This window comes from Gossypium hirsutum, chromosome D04, assembly GCF_007990345.1.
Source record: "Gossypium hirsutum isolate 1008001.06 chromosome D04, Gossypium_hirsutum_v2.1, whole genome shotgun sequence".
Lineage (NCBI taxonomy): Eukaryota > Viridiplantae > Streptophyta > Magnoliopsida > Malvales > Malvaceae > Gossypium > Gossypium hirsutum.
In genome coordinates, this window is record NC_053440.1 from 17,894,674 (window position 1) to 17,914,723 (window position 20,050).

The window sequence follows — 20,050 nt, forward strand, 5'->3', positions numbered from 1 at the left end:
AGTTTCTGGGAAAAATCACGAAACTGATTTTCGAGTTACGAAACTCAAGATATGATTTTTAAAACGACTGGTACACAGATTGGGCAGTGTCTAGAAAATAAATTTTATAAGGGGTTAAAGTCAGTTAACACCTCGTGTCCGACTCCGGTGTCGGTTTCGGGTTCGGGGTGTTACACATAACTTGCCATTTCATTTGCATAATATAAAGCATAAGTTCAAACCATAAGCTTGTCATAAGCCTATACATCACCACCAATACACAAGTTAGCACACTTGCACATAAATCAAATGAGCCATCCATAATATAAGTCATTTTCCATATGAAATACATCAATTAGTTCATGCATTCTTTACATAAGATCACGTTTGATTCCATTTGAATACTTACCCTTTCAATCCCTTTTCTTACCTGCTAGAATTTCATCAGATACTCGAGAAAGCTCACACAAAGTGTACATTTACGTATAACCGTAACCTTTCCTTTACATCATTGCTCACACGAGCTGTGAAATGGGTTTGCTCACACGAGCTGTGGGTCAGAATGTAAGTTATACGATATTGATCACATGAGCCGTAGAGAATCCGCAACAAATGCAGGACCTTAGTCATTGATAGGACATTCACGACCAGCACCCAAAACATGAAATTTCTAATGACATTCATTCGTATCCTAAGAATTCCTAAGGTTCAATCGGGATAGATATTCGTTATTTCTTTATAGTATTGATAGGTTTATGTATCAATTAATTCTATTATAAATAACATAGTATCATTCAATTAAATAAAATGAATATGATAATCGTTCATACGAACTTACCTTGATGATTAGGGCGTAGAAGTTAATCGAGCTAATCCAAAGCATTTGCTTTGCCTCGATCTAGGTCCGTACGTGGTTTCTCTTGATCTAAATAGATAATTTCAATCAATTTAATACTTCTAGTATTAAATTTAATCCACATTTCATATTTATGCAAAATTACTATTTTGCCCCTAAAATTTTAACTTTTTCACAATTTAGTACTTAAGCTTATAACTTAAAATCTAACCATTTAAATCTAAATCCATGTTAATAAAACATACAAGAAACCTTGAAACAAGTCATATTTATCATCATTTCATAATAAAACCCTAGAATTTATACCATTAACAATTTAGTCCCTAATTCCAAAATTCAACAAAAATCACTCAACAAAACTTGTTTATTTTTTTAATAAAGATTCATAATATACCATTTAAAATCAAAAAAAAATCAAGAACATTTATGGCATAACCCTCAACCTTTAACAGTTTTACAAATTAACCCCGGGCTAGCTAAATTAAGCTAAAACGATCTCAAAAACATAAAAGTCATTAAAAACTGGGCTTGAAAACTCACCATGCAAGGATTTATCCATAACCGAATGCTCCAAGCTCTTTAATGGTTTTTTAGGTTTCAAAGTAAAAAAAAAAGATGAAGATGACAACATCTGATTCATCTTTTCTTATTTAATTTTCTTTTTAATTACCAAATTGCTAAATTAACCTTTTAAAATCATTAACATTTCAATAAAACCAACCATGCACATCCACTAATTCATTAAATGGTCCATTTACCATTCAAGTCCTTTAGTTTAAAGTCTCATAGCTATTTGAACCAAGTAACTAATAGAACTCAACTTTTTCATCATTTACAATTTAGTCCTTTTTACTTAATTAACTATGTAAACATCAAAATATCTTAACAAAATTTTAACACGACCTTAATATATTCCCATAGACATTAAAATAGTAATAAAATAAAAATTTACTCATCAAAATTGTGGTCCTAAAACCACTATTCTGATATCACTAAAAACGGGTTGTTACATTTTAAATCTTTTATTTGATATTTCAGTCTCAAGCAATGTGTACATATTTGGATTCATAACATAGAGATTATTTGACATCCATCTATTACAGGTAAGATTGTGATTTCTAAATATTGCAATTCCATTATTAAAAGTCACGGTCAAGCCATATTTATATAAAATGCAACAAAAATTAAGTTTCTTTTGAAACTTGATACATAAAAAACATCTCTGAAAATAATCTTCCTAAAATTATCAAAATAAAGATGTACATCTCAAACTACTTTAGCTGCCACAGTTGTCCTATTTTCGGTCCACAATGATAGATTCTTATCTCTAAAATCTTTCGTCTCCTCGAACCCTTGTTGAGAAACACAAACATGATTAATGGTTTCTAAATCAATGACCCAGTGGTCTATTGAATCATCCACTAAACAAGCTTCTGTCATCAAGAGTTCATTACCTTTGCTTTTGGTAGCCAGATATTCCTTCCACTCTTTATAGCTTGCCTTAAAGTGTCATTTCTTGTTGCAAAAGAAGTATTTAAACTTAGATAAGTCTTTAGGCTTCATGGTTCTCTTCCTTTCTACATGTGGTAGCCTAGAGACCTTAGTCTTCCCCTTCCTAGCACACTTTCCCTTCCCTTTTGAAGTAGTAACGACAGCTATCTTTACTTCTACTCTTTGGATCGATTGATCGCCATTCAACATCAACTCATAGGATTGTAACTCCTTCATGAGTTGTGTAAGCGTAAATTTTTTGTTGCCATGGTTATATGCGGCACGAAAGCTAGTAAAATCTTTGGACAAGATCTTGAACATCATCTCAATTTGAGTGTTATGGTTTAAATTGGCCTCATTGTCCGCGATCTCGGCAAAGTATCCCACAAGAGAAATCATATGTTCTTTGACCAGTGTGTTGGGCTTTTGTTAGGCATTCATCAAGCTAGTCATATCAGGCTGTTGAGCCAAGGCAGCTTGGCCTTCATACATGTCTTCTAGCTTATCTAAAACTACTTTGGCAGTCTTACAGCTCTCTAGTTGTTGATATATGGGCTTGTAGCAACCCGCCCGGCATAGACTATATTGATATACTACTTGGTGTATAGTCTGTTAAGCCAACGATAGAAAAAGTGATAGATTGGTGAATTATAGATTGGTGAATTATCCATTAAATGATGGGTGGTGTATTGCGTGGATTCAACGGTACACCTAAAAGCAGAATGACTCACTGGAATTTTCCATTTGGCGAACTCTAGGGTTTGATGAACTCCAAGGTTTGGTACACTCTTCTATGAGACAATCTACCAGCCCCAGATACTTTGGGTGAACTTGTTAGTTCACGAATTGATAGACTTGTTTTTCGCGTTTTATCGTGAAAACTATGGTTCGATGGTTATCACCAGAGTTTAGTTGAGACCTAGTTGAAATTGAACTAGGGTACTGTAGATGATTAGATTTCAAATTGGTAGGCAAGTTTATTCTCAGGTTTTAATGGCGATAGTGGGATTTTTTTATCTTCCCACTAAGCTTTGTCCCCACTATTTGTACTATATAAGGATGTCGATAGCTGGCATATTCCATCTTTTTTTCCCTATGTTCTTCTCTAAGTCTCTGAGAAATTTTTGAGGTATCCTCATTAGAGAAGACGAGGAAGGTTTCCAGTAGCTAGTCAAGACGCCATTATTAAGTACCAGCTTACTGGTAATTTCTGGAAAACCCTTAGGTTGTTATTGAAGGGATTTGTGTTTTTTCAGTAGTGCATACATAGATTTTTAGAATTGATTTGTACGGAATGAGACTTTATGATTATGATTTATATGCAATCAATTCATGCATGTATGTTAAATTTTAGTAGATAAATAATTTGATTGTTATAATTATTTCTTCTTTAGCCCAAGAACTTAGTGAAGGTCTGAGCAATCGAGGCAAATGACCAATAGAGTAGATTTTGTTCTGGAGTTACTGGTAAGTTCTTTCTTACTTTCTTTGAGTTATGAAACCCCCATGTTATGTGGGTAGTGTACGGTAAGTGTCTCTTATGTAAATGACTTTGGTGTATTGTGACTGGACGTGTGTGTAACGAACCAGTGTTGTATACGTGAGTATGGTCAATGTTGATGCTAAAATACCCTCATTGTAGCACAAGCCCAATACTAGATAATCTGTGATATGTGAAAATATAGAGAAGAGATCTACTTATAATGCCTCTAGTAGGGCAGTTATATTGCAAACCAGACTGGCAAATCACGGCCCAACCTTGCGGGAGAACACGTGTTCAACTAACATAGATGATATGAGTTATGGGTGGAATATGAATATGAATATGACTAATATGTGATTTTGATTTCTAAAACATGGGTCCGAGGCTAACACAATGATGGGTTTTTTGTAAACATGCATGGTTGTGGGAGATATGTTTATGTTGGTGAAAAGTGACCGCCTATGTACTGTGTTTAAGTTGGTGGACTATGTTTGCCTGGGTACTGTGAATGACATTTTAACGTATTGTGTCTGTGTGACAAAGTTTCACGAAAAAGTTTGATTTTCTTATGGGTAACGGTGCCTATTGATTAATGATATTCCTGTAAATTATTTGTGTTTATTTTTGGAACTCGCTAAGTTCTGTTGAACTTACTTCGTTACTTTTCCCTCCTCAGGCATATTGATAGTAGAAGAGGAATCATTGAAAGGGACTAGGCCAGAGTTGTAATTATGAGTAAGCCACTTGTTTATTTTTGTATCATGCATGACTATTTCGGCAGGTTGTGTATAGATCTGTTTTGTAATAAATTTATGTAATTTCCTATGTCTTTTGCACTACTTTTGTTTTAAAAAGAAAATTGCCCTTTACTCTAAAAGTACTTGCCAAATTTTAGTAATTTGATGTTTATGAGATCATCCTTTATATGTATACGCCATAGTTGGGTAGTGTATGGATAATAGATTTTTCTTTTATAATTCCTATTATTTTCTTTAAAAATGTGTTACAAATGAAAGAAAAATAATAGTTTTTAACAAAAAGGGAAATCTTCATAACAGTTTTTCTAAAATTCTAAGTTAAATCGAAAGGTTTGAATTCACCAATAACGCCCCAGTCCATTGGCCAACCTTTCTAGCTGAATGTTATATGCCATGTTTTCCTGACCAACTAAGGGGTGTTACAGTGCTAGTTATGCTTGGCAGCATATAGCAACGAGCTATCTCATTAGACTCCTCCCAGCGTTTTCTAGCCTCATCTTGAGTGGCTGATGGACACTTATTATCAAGAATTATTTTAAGTTTCTTATAGCTCAGAACAATTACTAGATTTTTTTTCCATTCCTTATAGTTATTTTCGTTCAGTTTTTTCAGTGAGTATGTTCAATAAGGGAGTTTATGGAATTTTCGAATTGAAAATAAAACATTCATATATTAATATCTTTGTATTAAGCAAATGTTTGAAAACATTTTGCAACATTACAATATGCATTAAGATGATGCATGTATCTTACATTTAACCTTGAAAACATTTGTAAGTCGTTGCAACGATAATTCCTACACCAATCGAATCAAGCCACCTTGGGGTGATCATGATCAACTAGTAAGAATATGAATTTCCATCCAATTATTACATGAACCTAATTCTTTAGGCATTCACATGTACTAATAATTGTGTAACGTTTGGTCATCATTCTAACCTAAGCATAACTCCTTAGGGAGTTACTTAACTAGATGATCTTGAGTGTATAACCATCAATTAACACCTATCGCATCATGCACTACAAATGATTCATCTTGGGACAATCTCACCAAATATCATGTTATGACTAGTTTTCCTCATTGAAGACAATTTTTTTTAATGTATTGCATGATAATACCTACCACAGAGGCCGGTCCAACTATCATATGATCATAAGAAAATTCTGCTTACTTTTAGGAAATCTTCTCAATGAAATCCACATAACATCTACCTTGGGGCAAGTCCATTTCATATCATCATAAAATACCATTGATTGAGGTCGTATGTCTTGTTTAGGGACCTTCTCCCACTTAATATTTTAAAAACATGCAAGGTTTTTTATTTTCAGTTTTAATCATGAATTATTAATATATGCATTACAAGTGCATGTGACATTCTTTCCTAAATTATATGACATGCTTATCTCATAAATACATGATATGCTATGGCAATTTTATAATATTCGCATTCATTTATTCATAAAATCAACAATTTTCATTCTCCACAATTTCTCTTTTAAGGGAAAAACCAAAGAAGTGAATGTGAATCGTACACTAGGTAGAGTCCTAGGAAAGGGAGGTGAGTCATATTTGATCACTTAAAAACCAAAAATTTCCTTGTCAAAGCCAATCCTAGACATGCACCTTCCATTACCACACTTCTCACAACAATCGAATAACCTAAAGAAGTGAATGTAATAATACAACACATGTTTTTTCTCAGTACCACACTTCTTATCTTTAATCGGTCAACTGTGGATCATCTCATACATATATATATCACAATTATATCTTTAACAATTACTAAACAGATATATAATGAGATAGGTAACTAAAATAAAATTGTCAACCAATATTTCCATGGTTCTATTTCTAGAAAATAAATGAACAGCAAAAAAAATTACATAGCTTTTCACCACAAGACATTCTTTGTGTCTTCAACTGCCATCGCTCCATTTTCTCCTTGTCATGGACTCCTTTTGGGAAAAATTACATTTAAGTCCTATGTCCATTTTCGGCTCACAAGAATTCTGAAAACAATAATCATACATGGAGATGGTAGTCCACGGTCTATTTCCTAAGAACCACAAACTTGGAAAAAAATAACAATTATATAACAAATATATAATATCACATTCATTCTCATATATTCCCCTAAACATGCGAATAATTACAAGAATATCACATCTTATCAAATATCAATCAAACAAAATGAATAGAGGGATTCGGTCTTGGTTTACACTATAAACATAGCACAACCTAGATCTAATACCAATTGTTCGAAAAAAATCTGGCTTGAAAAATGTTTTCTTGCACAACGAAAATTTAAAATTTTGAAAACTACCTCGGTTTGTGATATTTATAGCAATAAACCTTGAACCGAAATCATACCTATGTTTTTGGATAAGCGGATCCTTGACATTTTTCGGCTTTCAACCAAACGGTCTTCTCCGCTATTCTCATACCACAAACTGTTTCGAGTGCGGGCTCAAACCAATTGAATCAAAATACACAACTAGAAAAAGTTTTCTTTTATTTTTGGGGTGAAAACAAAAATTCTCTCTTCTTTAATAGAAAGGGTAAACTACAAAAATAGTCACTTTTGTTAGCCTCGGATTACATTTTAGTCACTTATGTTTGAAATGTTGCATTTTGGTCACTTACGTTATCGTTTTGTTATGAAGTTTTCACTCTACCATTAAGCTTCTTTACCTCCCTAATGGTGGTCCTACGTGGTAGTCCAAATGGGTTTTAAATACCAACTTGGATGTCCCATGTCGCAGCCCAAATGAATTTTATTTGGACTGCCGCGTACGACTTTCGTTAAGGAGGTAACGGAGATTAACGGTAGAGTGACCACTTTGTAACAAAATAATAACAAAAGTGGCTAAAACATAACATTTCAAACATAAGTGACTAAAATGTAATCTAAGGCAAACAAAAGTAACTATTTTAGTAGTTTACCCTTAATAGAAATCAGTAGAATTGTTATTTTGGAAAAGTATATTATTAGTGAAAGATGATGATGAATTCCATTAGATTGATTCATAATTAAATTAAGTATAAAAATGCATTAATAAATGAATTAAACATAATTAAACTAATTAAGTTATTAATTATACTATATATACAAAACTAAGTGGAATGTAAGAAAGACATCATCTTTCTTTGTTCTTTCAAGCCATCCAAGCTTTGAAAAAAAAGGGAAAACTTTGCTTGTTCTTTAACATTCGGTCATTGATTTACTTAAGGTAACCAAGCCTTTTTCTTTGAATTTTTATAGATTTATTATCATGAGAGCTTTATTCAGCTAGCCCATGTATCAATTTTTCAATTTTTAGATGTTTAACAAGTTTTCAATACAGAGAAATTGATGATTTTTGCTTGAAACTAAAGAGATTATTAGATAATAAACTTAGATTATGTCAATGACTATGTTGTAAATTAAGTTAAGCTTGTTAGATAACTTTGTGGCATCATGGACTAAATTGAATAAATTGAAAACTATTATGGAATTATGTTATGGGTACAAAGTATAGCGTCCCTTTTTAATCTGATGTTAAATTTGGAAAATATGTGTATCACGAGTATAATGACTAAATTGAATAAAATGCAAAATATATTGGCTATGTATTTTAATGTGGTTGGGATGTGAGCTAACATTGTTTTATAATTGCATTATCGAACATAGCTAAAAACATCACCGAGTCATCTCAAGAGAAGGGAAAGACGAGAGTCATAGACGAGTGAAAATTTTGGTTTATACTTTTATATTTTGAGTTCAATATATATATGATTGTTGATTATTAGCTATTGAGGAAAGATTATTACCTGTCTTATGAATCGAATTATGTTTGACAATATTAGATGTCAAGAATGGAATTGTTTTGAATATAGTAGAAACGAGCATGATATGAGTTGCTATATGTGATATGTGATACGAAATAATGATGAAAATGGTATGAGATCATGATATGTAAATTGGTTTATAATATGTAATTGAAACATTGATTACCCTATTAGTTGTTTGGGCAGAGTCAGATATAGTTGGCATGGCATAGGGTTAGGTATAATGATTATAAGCCATCATTCTTAGGCAACTAGGGTTGGTAGAATGAATAGTACTGAAAGACAGTGAAAACCATTGTTGTTGGGCAACCCGAGGTGGTAGAATGTACATGTTCTAGTAGTCATTATTCCCATCCAACCCGGGATGACAGAGTAATAGATCGATGTATCCGTCTTGAATTCGTGTCTAGTTAATAGGGTTTATAAAACATGAATTGGTTATAAGATAATTGAAATGAAATGTAGATTAAAATAATGTGATTTGTAAATATTTGGAATATGGAAAATGACATCATGTGAAAGACCATGCGAACTGGTTTATACAAGCCCTGAAGGCCGATATGGAAATGAGATGAATCAATAAATTTGAAAATGAAATGAGATAACAAAATGAATGGGTAATATGAATTGAAATGAAAAATGAATGTGTTCTTGTTATTTAGAAGAATGGCATGACATAGCTATATTAATTGTCAATTGAACTAGCATTCAAATTGAATTGCCAATTGTGATTGTGTATGCTTTTGGTATACAAAACATGTGAATGTGAATTAAAATGGTTGTGATTAAATCATGTATTGATTAAATTAGATCATGTTAAATTAGGGAGTCTCGAAGTTCTTAGAGATCAGCTCATCGAATGTCAAATTAGAGGTATATCGGGTTAAACAATTGTCAGTGCCCATTGGCAATGTTGAGGATTCGGAGAGGAATGTAAGCATCCCGAATTGTGAGCATTGTGGGAAGAGGCATATAAATTAATGTTTGAGGAAAACGAGAGCATGACTCTGATGTCGATCCTTTGAGCTCTTAGCTCGTGATTGCTTGAAAAATGTTAATGATGTTCCTACTACAGTTGGAAAAAAAATCTGGTTTGAAAATGGTTTTCTTGCACAGCGAAAAATTAAAATTTTGAAAATTGACCCAGTTTGTAATATGTATAGCAATAAACCCTAACCGAAATCATACATGTGTTTTTAGCTCAACAAACGTTTGTTATTTTCAGCTTTCAACCAAATGACCTTCTCCGCTATTCTCGTACAACGAATTGCTTTGAATGAGAGCTCAAACCAATTGAATCGAAACACAGAACTAAAAAAAGTTTTCTCTCTGTTTATTTGGGGTGAAAACAAAAATTCTCTTTTCTTAATAGAAACCAATATAATTTATATTCTGGAAAAATATATTAAATAATTGAGAATAAATTCTCTCTATTTTTCAATAGAATAATAATCTCTCAAAGTTTTGTAAATAGCTCTATCGGTGCCATCTATTTATTGAGAGAGAAGATAGAACCCTTGTTGAATTGTAGAGGTTCTTGTGAACTTGGGCTCGAAGAATTTAATTTTGGACACACAACTCTAAATATTCACGAATACTGAGGGCACCGATACTTTTTACCAATGGGTTTTGGTAATGGTCCTCCAATGGTTAGTTCCCAATGATAGTTGAGGTTTGTGAAAGTTTGTGCCCCCTATTTTAATGAATTAGTTGAGGAAGTATGGATCATATGGTTCATTGTCACAAAGATGATCTTGGTAACCCTACATATAAGGTTTGTTACCGAGGGAGTGAAGTTTAGTGTCACAATCGAGTATATTTTGGGCTTTAGAGGGGATTATTTAGAGGGAGGCAGAGACATGGTTTTTCTCCTTTCCACAAATGATGCCAATTGTTGATGTAAAGATTATCAATAAGGTTTTTGGAACAGGAAGATGAGATTTACACTATAGTGACGAGAGTTACTAATATAGTTTCCAAGTGTCCAAGTCAATGCAATTTTTTTTTATAATATTGGGTAGTCTTGCCCTTTTTAGTAGAAAGGACAAGCTTTTATAAAGCTTAAATAGAGTTCATTATGGGTTTTGCTGAGTAAAGACCTTACCACCTAGGCTCTGGGTTAGGATAAGTGGTCAAGTTAAGGGGTATATGAGTTGACTTGATGTGATCAATTAGGGCAGAGTTTTGTTCTAGGAAGTTGGTGATAAGAAATGTGGAGAAAATGCTAGTATTCTTAAAGATTTCCTTGAGATTCTGAGAGTCCCAATCATTGTGTCCTTCTAACAAAGTGAAAAAAAAAAGGAGGAATGCCACTTGATAAGATCCTTAAAGAGCAGGGATTAGGGATGGTAAAAAAAAATCCAAACTTGACTGAGTTTCAAATTTCTTGAACTCGATAAGGGCAAAATCAAAGAAACTTTTTCGATTTAGATCAAATTTTAAAATAATACTTTAAAATTTTCGAATGAAATAAATATTTTAAATTACGGGTGTCCTTAAGGGATAAAAAATATCTGAAAAAATTTATATATTTGCAAATATCCAAATCCTAGAAAAAAACACCCTAAAAGAAACCATAATGGTTAAGAAAGAGCACTAACACATTGAGTACCAGTGTCATTCATGCAAGCCTTTTAGCAAACAATAATACTGAAATGATAATACTATATATTAGGGCAACCCTTGCAAGCCATGTAAGTCGGATTACTAAAGTACATTTCAAATTACTCATAAGGAATTCAATCTTTGATTAATGGTTCGTAAATTTTTATTACTAGCATAATCTGCACATCGAATCCGAACCAGTGCTCCCTTCTCGTAATCTGGTAGGCAAAAATTTGCGCGGACTAAGGATAGAGTGTTGAGGTTAGCAATTGGTATCCTTGTTTTTGTTTTCTGGGACTTGTCGTACAAACTGTCCTCGAATCCGTGGTCTCTGCTCAGCCAGCTTCTTTCTACTCTGATATCGAACCTGAAAATTCAAATGCCAATAAGAATCAGAATGGAAAAACATCTATTAAACATTTAGAACTTGTAAATCAACTCAGATGAGGTAACGTTGCTGGGGGATAGCCCCAAAAGATACCAGTAAAGCTGCACACTATTAGGGAAAATTGAGTTTTCCGTAAGTCCAAGACGGTTATGTATATCGTACGTCCAACAAATATTTAGGTTTACTCAGAAGGTTTAATCAATTTTCATAAAATTCTGAACCACGGAATAAATTTACCTTCTTCTCAAAGCATCGTTCTTTCCTTTTCTGGCGGAATTTGTTCAAAGCAGCTTCTCTTTGAGCAAAACGGTTTTGATCAGCCCCATTACTGCCTCCAAATCCGATTCCACCAACAGTTCCGCCTTTCCCCAGAAGCCCATTCTCACTTTCGAGATTTAGTCCTCTACAATTTAATGCAGTGATGTTCCCATTCTGTCCATTGCTTCCATGGTTACTTTCCGGTGCACTTCCATTTGAACTATGGTTACCAGCATTGGCTTCAACATGTGGTGCACTTGACATATTGGATGACCCACACTGGCAAAGATCGTCCTGGTTATCTAATTTCTGATTTTGGGGCATCTTATGGACATGATGGTGGTAGTGGTAATAGTGGTGATGGTGATGCTGCACTCGCACCTGTTGGTCCGTGCCCTTTGCTTTAGTTAAAATCTTCTTGCCGATTGCAGCATCAGCCTTATCTTCTGCCGGAGGTTGCATTGCAGTAGCATGGCCCTTCTGGACAGGCTGTAAAGCTGAAGAGGGAACCGAAGTTTTAGATGCTGGCTTGTCATTGAGAACTGCTGATTTGCTAAAGGCATTGTTAGTGGTCGAACCCATGTCATTATTGTTACTATTGGACTGTTGATTCGGAGGCATGTTATTCAAGTTCGAGTGGAAATTCTTCATAGAATCCGTATTAGCAGCCTCCAAGCTATTATCAAGAGGAGAACAACTACCAACATTTCCTACTGGAGCCTGATTAGCAGTAGCACCAGAATTATATCTGCATGAAAATGGAAATTACTTGGACTGTGAAATTGGGATATTTAAGCATTAGAAGCTACAGTTTCCAAATACCTTGAGAAGGCTGAAAGATCCGAATGTCTCAACACATTTCGCTCAGGGGCACTTGTTCCACTATCTCCAACATCTATCAGTCTCTTTAAACTTAGCTCGAGGGAAGGCATTTCCTTTGTTTTGTAGATGACCTTACCTTTTGTATCGGAGACCTGGGAGAGACCATCTGGGATGTCAAAGACTGCACTTTCTATCTGTGCATCGGTGTTCTTGGAGATGACACCTATCACATCAGCAGCTTGGTTTACCAAATCAACACCGAGTTTCTCACCAGTAAGCTCCAATTGTGCCTTCTCTAGTTTCTCATCATCTTTACTAGGGTTGAGTTCAGATAATTTTTCTTGATTACCACCAGCTACGTTGGTATTGACCTTTTCACTTGGGTTTTCAAGCTGCAAAGCTGTAATTTTAGGAACTCCTATCTCTAAATCTTTTCCCTTAACTGCATTGTCTGGCATTGTGATGCATCACAATTTAATCAAAGAAAAAGAAAAGAACAACAACCATATAAATAGCGGAAGTCCATTAACAGTTCCGCACATACCAAGTTCATCATCCCGACCGTCACACTCCCTCGTGATTGTTACAGGAACCCAGATATTACCAAGCACTTCAGACCTTGAATGCATGACCTGGTCTCGTGCTGATATTGGCTGGGAGCTGTCGACCTCTATCGCCCTCTTTGTCCACGAGCTCTGCAAAGAAACAATTTTACGGCATCCCGAAATTCCAAATTAACAGTGTATTTAAGGTTTTCGGCCATAAATATATTGCACCAGTGAACATGTCATCAATCTTTCATAATAATAAATTGAAACCTTTGGATGAACTCAAAGGACAGATGCATGTACAAGTTCAAAGAGTCGTATCTGAAACAATTTGGCTACCTATGCATGTGTATCAAAGTGCATGTCTAAAAGCATAAAATGCAATATTATACTCTAACAAGGAATATGAAATTGCTCAGCAGATTTGAATGATGACTTAGTGGAAACTAAAATAAGAAAAATTAAGATACTGATTGTATTTATAAGTGCCGTGTTATTAGGTTTTGAAGGCTAATTTTACAACTGAATTTGTCCTGATTCATAAAAAAAGCAACAAGATGGAGTGAGGTCAAAAGAAACAAAAGCTTATATATAAAGCTGAGAAAACACTACATGATTGTTATAAAACCTATCAGTAAATTCCAAACAATCTTATATTTGACAATTAATTTTGGAATTTAATCATAATCGGTTTAATGCGTAAAATTTCATATCATGCTGCCCATTACAGTACTCAGAAGAACCGCATAATACCATAAACAATGTCAAAGCATAAAAGAAATTGAAAACCGAACAAAAATAGTTGAAAGCATGATCGAAGCAAGTATAGTTTCAATCTATGACCAATAAAAACAACAAGAATAAGTAATGAAGTATATAACTTCACCTGAGTGCCACTTCCATTGTCACTTCTGTCCTGCGCATTCAATCCCACACTTCCGATGTCATCCTCCTTATTATTTCCAGTATTGTTGTCTGAATCACCACTCTTTGATTTTGTGGATTTTTGAGTCTGTATGCCACTCCCACTTCCACTACCACTAGACTGTTGAAAGATAACAGATGAAAAAATATTTTGCATTTTTCTGCTATCTCATGTCAAGAAACTGGTAAAAACAACAAAATCGTAAAAGCAAACATTTTGTATAAACATTCCAAGATTTCAATTAGGAAACTCGCCATAGGAGCAACTTGCTTTCACTCAAGCAGCTCAACAATTGACGGAGAAAAAGGAATATAAAGGACAGAGCTGAAATTGTTCATATAGTTTCATACATAAAATGAGTTAACTATAGTAACTCACGCTGTGGCATTTCCGCCAAACATGCTGCCAAAGATTTTTAAGCTCATTCTTTCGAATGGGCTTAACTAAAAAGTCGACTGCACCCTTGGACAAACACTTCAAGACTATGTTCATAGAATCATGAGAAGACATCACTGCACACAAAACTCACCAGGTGTAGCAGTTAAAAGCATCAATTGTTAAGAAAAAAAGGTATAAAATTGCATTGTTTTAAAAACCAGAGAAACAATTAAGGAAATATACTCACTAATCACTGGAATATTCTTGCGAGTTTTGTGGTTCATTATCTTGCATAAAAGGCCAATGCCTGACAAACAAGGCATTACTACCTCACTTAAAACAAGATCAAATGATTGGTTAGATCTTCCAAGATCTTCCAAGCTAGCAAACCATTTGACACAGCAGTAACTGCCAAGATTGAGAAAAAAAAACCTTAGGCTCATAGGTAATAGGAAGAAAAACAGGAAAAAAGACGTGCATAAATGGTGTATACAAGGTGAATGTATATATATATATAGCAATCATATAAATATCAACCAAGAGGGCTATTTATGCTGGAAATAAATGCAATATAGTTAAGAACAATCAAAATCCTCTGAGATATACCATATCTATGTTGCTCAAATTTGGGTGTTTGTTGATTATAAGCATGTATTTGGCCAAAGTATTTTCAAATTTCTTTTCCGAAGGTTTTTCATGTATTTGGAAGGTCCTTTGAGGGTCATATCCAATACCCTCGCCCAAAAATATGTAAGAAAAATGAAGATTCAAAGCAACATAGCATCATACGACCTTAATGTTGGAAAAATACTATAATTAGACAAACAAGTCAGTATGAATAAATTAGGAGTGACTGAATATTTACTTTCCTATTTATAACCAGTCAAAGTAAAAGAGCAAAACCAAGAAGAAAATAAGCTGTCAAGTTAAAAGAAATTGTTAATACAAAATATTGTACTCAATAATAAAGAATCCAATCCACCATAAGCTGCCCTTATGCAATAACAACAATGAAGTAAGCCGCTGAACACTAATCTTCAGGTAACTTATGTCACTAGTCCAATTTTCACTGTATAAGACACTATAATATCATATAGCAAAACGAGAAATTCTATATTGAGAAAATTCACTAGCCTTCATAGCCACAATTTCGCAGCAATGCGCAAACAACATGTCGAGTTGAGTCATCATTTTCAACCAATAGAACCTTCAGAGACCTTAGTGGTAAAAACCTCTCCCAGCAAACTAAAGGACCACGACGCTGAACCACTGCTTTCTTCCCCTTGTTTCTGTTTTCCACATCCTCATTAATACGTGACTCATCTTCGTCCGAGAGGCCCTGCCCCTCACCCGTGACTCCATCCATTATGTTCATTTTCTCATCACAGATATGTGTATTCAGTTCAACCAATCCACTAGTCACGGGACTGTTATTATTCATTTGAACCATCCCCATCAACCAGATTCAAAAAGACTGACAAGGAGGAAGGCGCTGGATTGAGTTGGTTCTTCTATTCCAAAAACAAGCGTGCACATCCCGTTGTCTTCAATATACAAACGTCTACAAACACAAACCTTTCACCAGTCCCTACAGACTAGAACATATTAAAGATTTAGTGTTAGATGTCACCCACATATAACAATCATATATAAATTTGCATGTAACAGTTATTCTCATCTTACTAACAAATATGCCTACACCCCCATAAAACTCAGACCCATTTAACTCAACAGTAAAGCACACACATATAAATACGAGCTCTCAAAAACACTTAAGAAACTCTTGCATTCAACAGGAAAGAAGCCTAAGCTAGGTTATACTGCTATTTCTTTTTCTTTCTTCTTCTTCTTCTTCTTCTTCTTCTTCTTCTTCTTTTCTTCTTTGGTAAACAGATTATATTGCTATTTCCACTATTATTCACTTGAACCATCCCCATCAACCGGATTCAAAAGACCGATAACAAGGAAGGAACTGGATTGAGTTGGTTCCATTATTCTGAGAACAAGCTTGCACATCCCATTGTCTTCAAATACAAACCTCTAAAAACATAAACCTTCACGAAACCATACGGAATTTAACAAATAAAAGAGTTGGCATTAGATGTCAGCCACATATAACAGCCATGTTCATATAACACTCGCTCTCATCTTACTACTAAACCCAATAAATTCAAATCCATTCAACTCAACAATAAAGCATGGGTTTAAGGTTTGGATGATCTTTGAAAGGTGACACCTATGTCCAAATATGTATCACAACAAAGACAAGTACTTCAAGAAAAATAAAGAGTCGGAGTATCATAGGAAAGAAGCCTTTAAGTTAGGTTGTACTGTTCCATTTCCACGGCATACAAATTCATATTTTTCAGTTTCAGTCACTTAGATAGAAATATCAAGAAACTGAAATATCAAATACTTACATTCAGCTAGTGATTCAAGAAAATTTAGTTTTTTTATTCTTCTACTAATATATATATATATAAAGCAACAAAAAAATTCAAATAATAATAATAATAATAATAAAGTAGCAATAGAATGCACTTCTCATAAAATAATCATTTTTTCGTAATGTTTAACGAAGTAAAAGAAATATAAAGAAACTAGAAACGTTTATAAATTGAAATTATATGCACGAAAAGAAAATGAAATCGAAATTTAAATCCTCAATATGGCTAATTCAAAATATTCAATTTAAAACAGACTGCAAAAACTGAATTAAACAACCAAAAGAAAAAGACTTGAAATTTCGATTTCCAGATTTATTTTCCCCAAATATCTTACAGTCCAAGAATCGTACTAGACCATAATTCTCAAATTTTACGTCAGTATAGTTGAAAACAGCACCAATTTTCTATGATGACAAGACAAAAAATATCGAATAAAAATGAAAAAAAATATGATTGAAATAAAGAAATAAAGAAGAAAACTAGCTGAAACATTCAAAAGTAAGTCGATTCAAATAAATTTGATGAATTGAATCACTCTTTATTCAAATAAATGCTCCAATGCCTTCTCTTTTTGCTCTTTGTTCTCCCGGGGGCAGGGTTAAAGAAAGAAAAAAGAAACTATTCTTATTTTCCACTGGAAAAAGAAAAGAACTAAAAGATTGAATTTTGAACAACATAAAAAAAATTATAATCAAATGAAAGAAAAAAGACAGAGATTTAATAAACAATGACAAATGAAACCAACATCCGAATTTCAAACCCAGTTTCAGGAAAATTGAAAAAGGAAAAAAAAAAGGTTTAGTCTCCCAATAGCAAAAGAAACCCCAGAAACCGAGAAAATTGTTAACAAAAAATATACTTGAATTTTTTAAAAAAAATGCTGCAATTATTTACCTTTCGGAACTCGTTTCAGATCGATCCTCATTCCTCATCCCATTCTCTTAACGGTCGAAATTTTCAAAAGCTAAAAACAATGAAAATTTCAGAGGAAAAAAACACTCCAAATCTCGCTTCCAGTTACTCAAAGCACATTAAAAATCTAGGGGTTTTATTTAATAAATGATAAAAAGAAAAAATTCTAAATTTCAAAAGAAGATTTTGAGGGAAAAAATATGGCTTGACTGGTTGAGAAACGGCGAAGGCCAAAGATTGTAAGAGTAAAAAAAACGATGAAGATACATAAAATAAAATAAAAAAGATATTATATTGCTGATGTGGAGATCACGTGGCTTAAGTAACGGCTCGAAATAACGCCATGTCAGCAAACCACGTGGGACTAAATCTGATGACGTGGGACCGAGATTTAAAGCTTGGCTGTCAGTAGTTTTGTGGTGGATCTTCGGCGATTCACTGAATCGTGTAAAGGGACAAGTGGCACGTTGTGCGTTGAGTTAATGATGCTTGGGGAATTTGAGGAGACGGTAAAAGTTGGACGACGTCGTTTTCCAAGTGACCACTGTATGCATAGCTTATTAGGCCATTGGCCTTGTTATTGAAACTAATGACGACATCTTTACAATTCATATGACGAGAGTACCCTTATACATTTTGAATTTTACCTGTCAGTCCTAGGGTTTTGCCATATCAGCAATTAAATATCTTCGCTGGCACCTTGGATTAAATGATATAAAAATATGAAATATTTAATATATACAAAATTATTTATCATCTTTATATTTATATAACTAGTTTGTATTTATATATATTAAATTTAAAATATTAGTTTTTGTTTTAAATTTTTAATGAATTTCTTTAACAAATAATTAATAAATTGAAAAGACATGTAATTACAAAATACTTTTAAAAATATTTAACTAATTTAAAATCAATTATATTAATGTTATTTAATTTTAAAATATTTAATATTAAAATAATACAAAAAATAGTAATATATATTAATATTAATATTTTATAATTTAAATAACAATATTACTAATTTCTTACATATTATTTATTATATATATTGTTTAATTATTTGTTTTAATATTAAATTGTTAATATAATTTTATATTTATCTTTACTCTAATTTAATTAATAAATCTAATTAAATATTATTATATTTTAAAATATAAATTTAACTAATTTACTTCGCACAGATTGACTATATATATAAATTATTTGGAGTATAATATATTTGTGATATTTGAATATATTACATGTATAAATGTTACGAGAAAATTTATTGAAATTCAAATAGTATTGACAACTATTTTACATGGAATGTCATGTGCTAATTAAAATATATTTCATTTTTATTAATATTTTAATAAAAACATAAATTTATATTAAACAAAATAATTTAATGTGAGACAGCATTACGATCATAGTTTTATTTACAATAAAAGTTGAGAAAGTATTGTAAATATATATAATATTTTTTAATTTTCATGTAAATTTTCTAAAAAGAACTAAGATTTAAATGGTTTTAAATGATTGTTTATACTAACAACATGTAGAAATTACAAACTAAATAAATTTATATAAAGTTTAAGCCAAAATTTAATAATAAGTTGTATATTAGAAAATTATTTAATTTCAACCAATGTTTAAATACTATATAAGATATAAAATTAGGACACTATAATGTTCAAATAATTCAGACAACTATTATAGTTTTTTATTAAGTTTTTAAAAATAATGTATTTGAAAACCACTTATTTTATCAATATTTCATTCAAATTTAAAATTTTAAAAAAAATGTCACAAAGATTAAAACAATTATGTAATTTCATAAAAGCATGATACTAGAAATTAAAAGTAAATAAATTTTTTTCCTAAGTAATATAAAAATTTTAGGGACTAACATAGTTAATAATATTAACATGTTTCTAAAATTAGATAATATTTTAATTTATGAGACTAAATGAGAAAATTAGAAAGACGAAAATCTTTTATAAAACAAATTAAAAACAGTTAGGGGTTGATGTTCCAAATAACCCCTTCACGTTTCCCATATATAAAAGTTTTTTTTTCTTTTTCTTGCTTCATTTTATTGTTTTTAATCGGGAAAATTCAAATATTTTCAATTTTTAATACCAAAAACATCATAGTTCCCCATTAATGTAGTTTATATTTTTTAAAAGAAAAAAAAAATCAAAACAGGATGTTTCAATTGCCAAGAGAGGTATAGATACACAATTTCTGGTGTACTAAAAATCGTTTTGGATAAAAACTTTTGAAAAGATAATTACTTTTTCTATTATAAGTTGATGTCATTTTAGATTTGATGGATTATTTTTAAACAGTTAAGACTCTCAAAGTTGATGATGATGTCATTTAAATACA

At 32.5% G+C, this 20,050-nt stretch overlaps 1 pseudogene; it reads right to left on the reverse strand.

Annotated features, from left to right (window-relative positions):
- Nucleotides 1–11,042: 11,042 nt before the first annotated feature.
- On the reverse strand, nt 11,043–17,924 carry LOC107899754 (two-component response regulator-like PRR37; annotated as a pseudogene).
- Nucleotides 17,925–20,050: the final 2,126 nt, after the last annotated feature.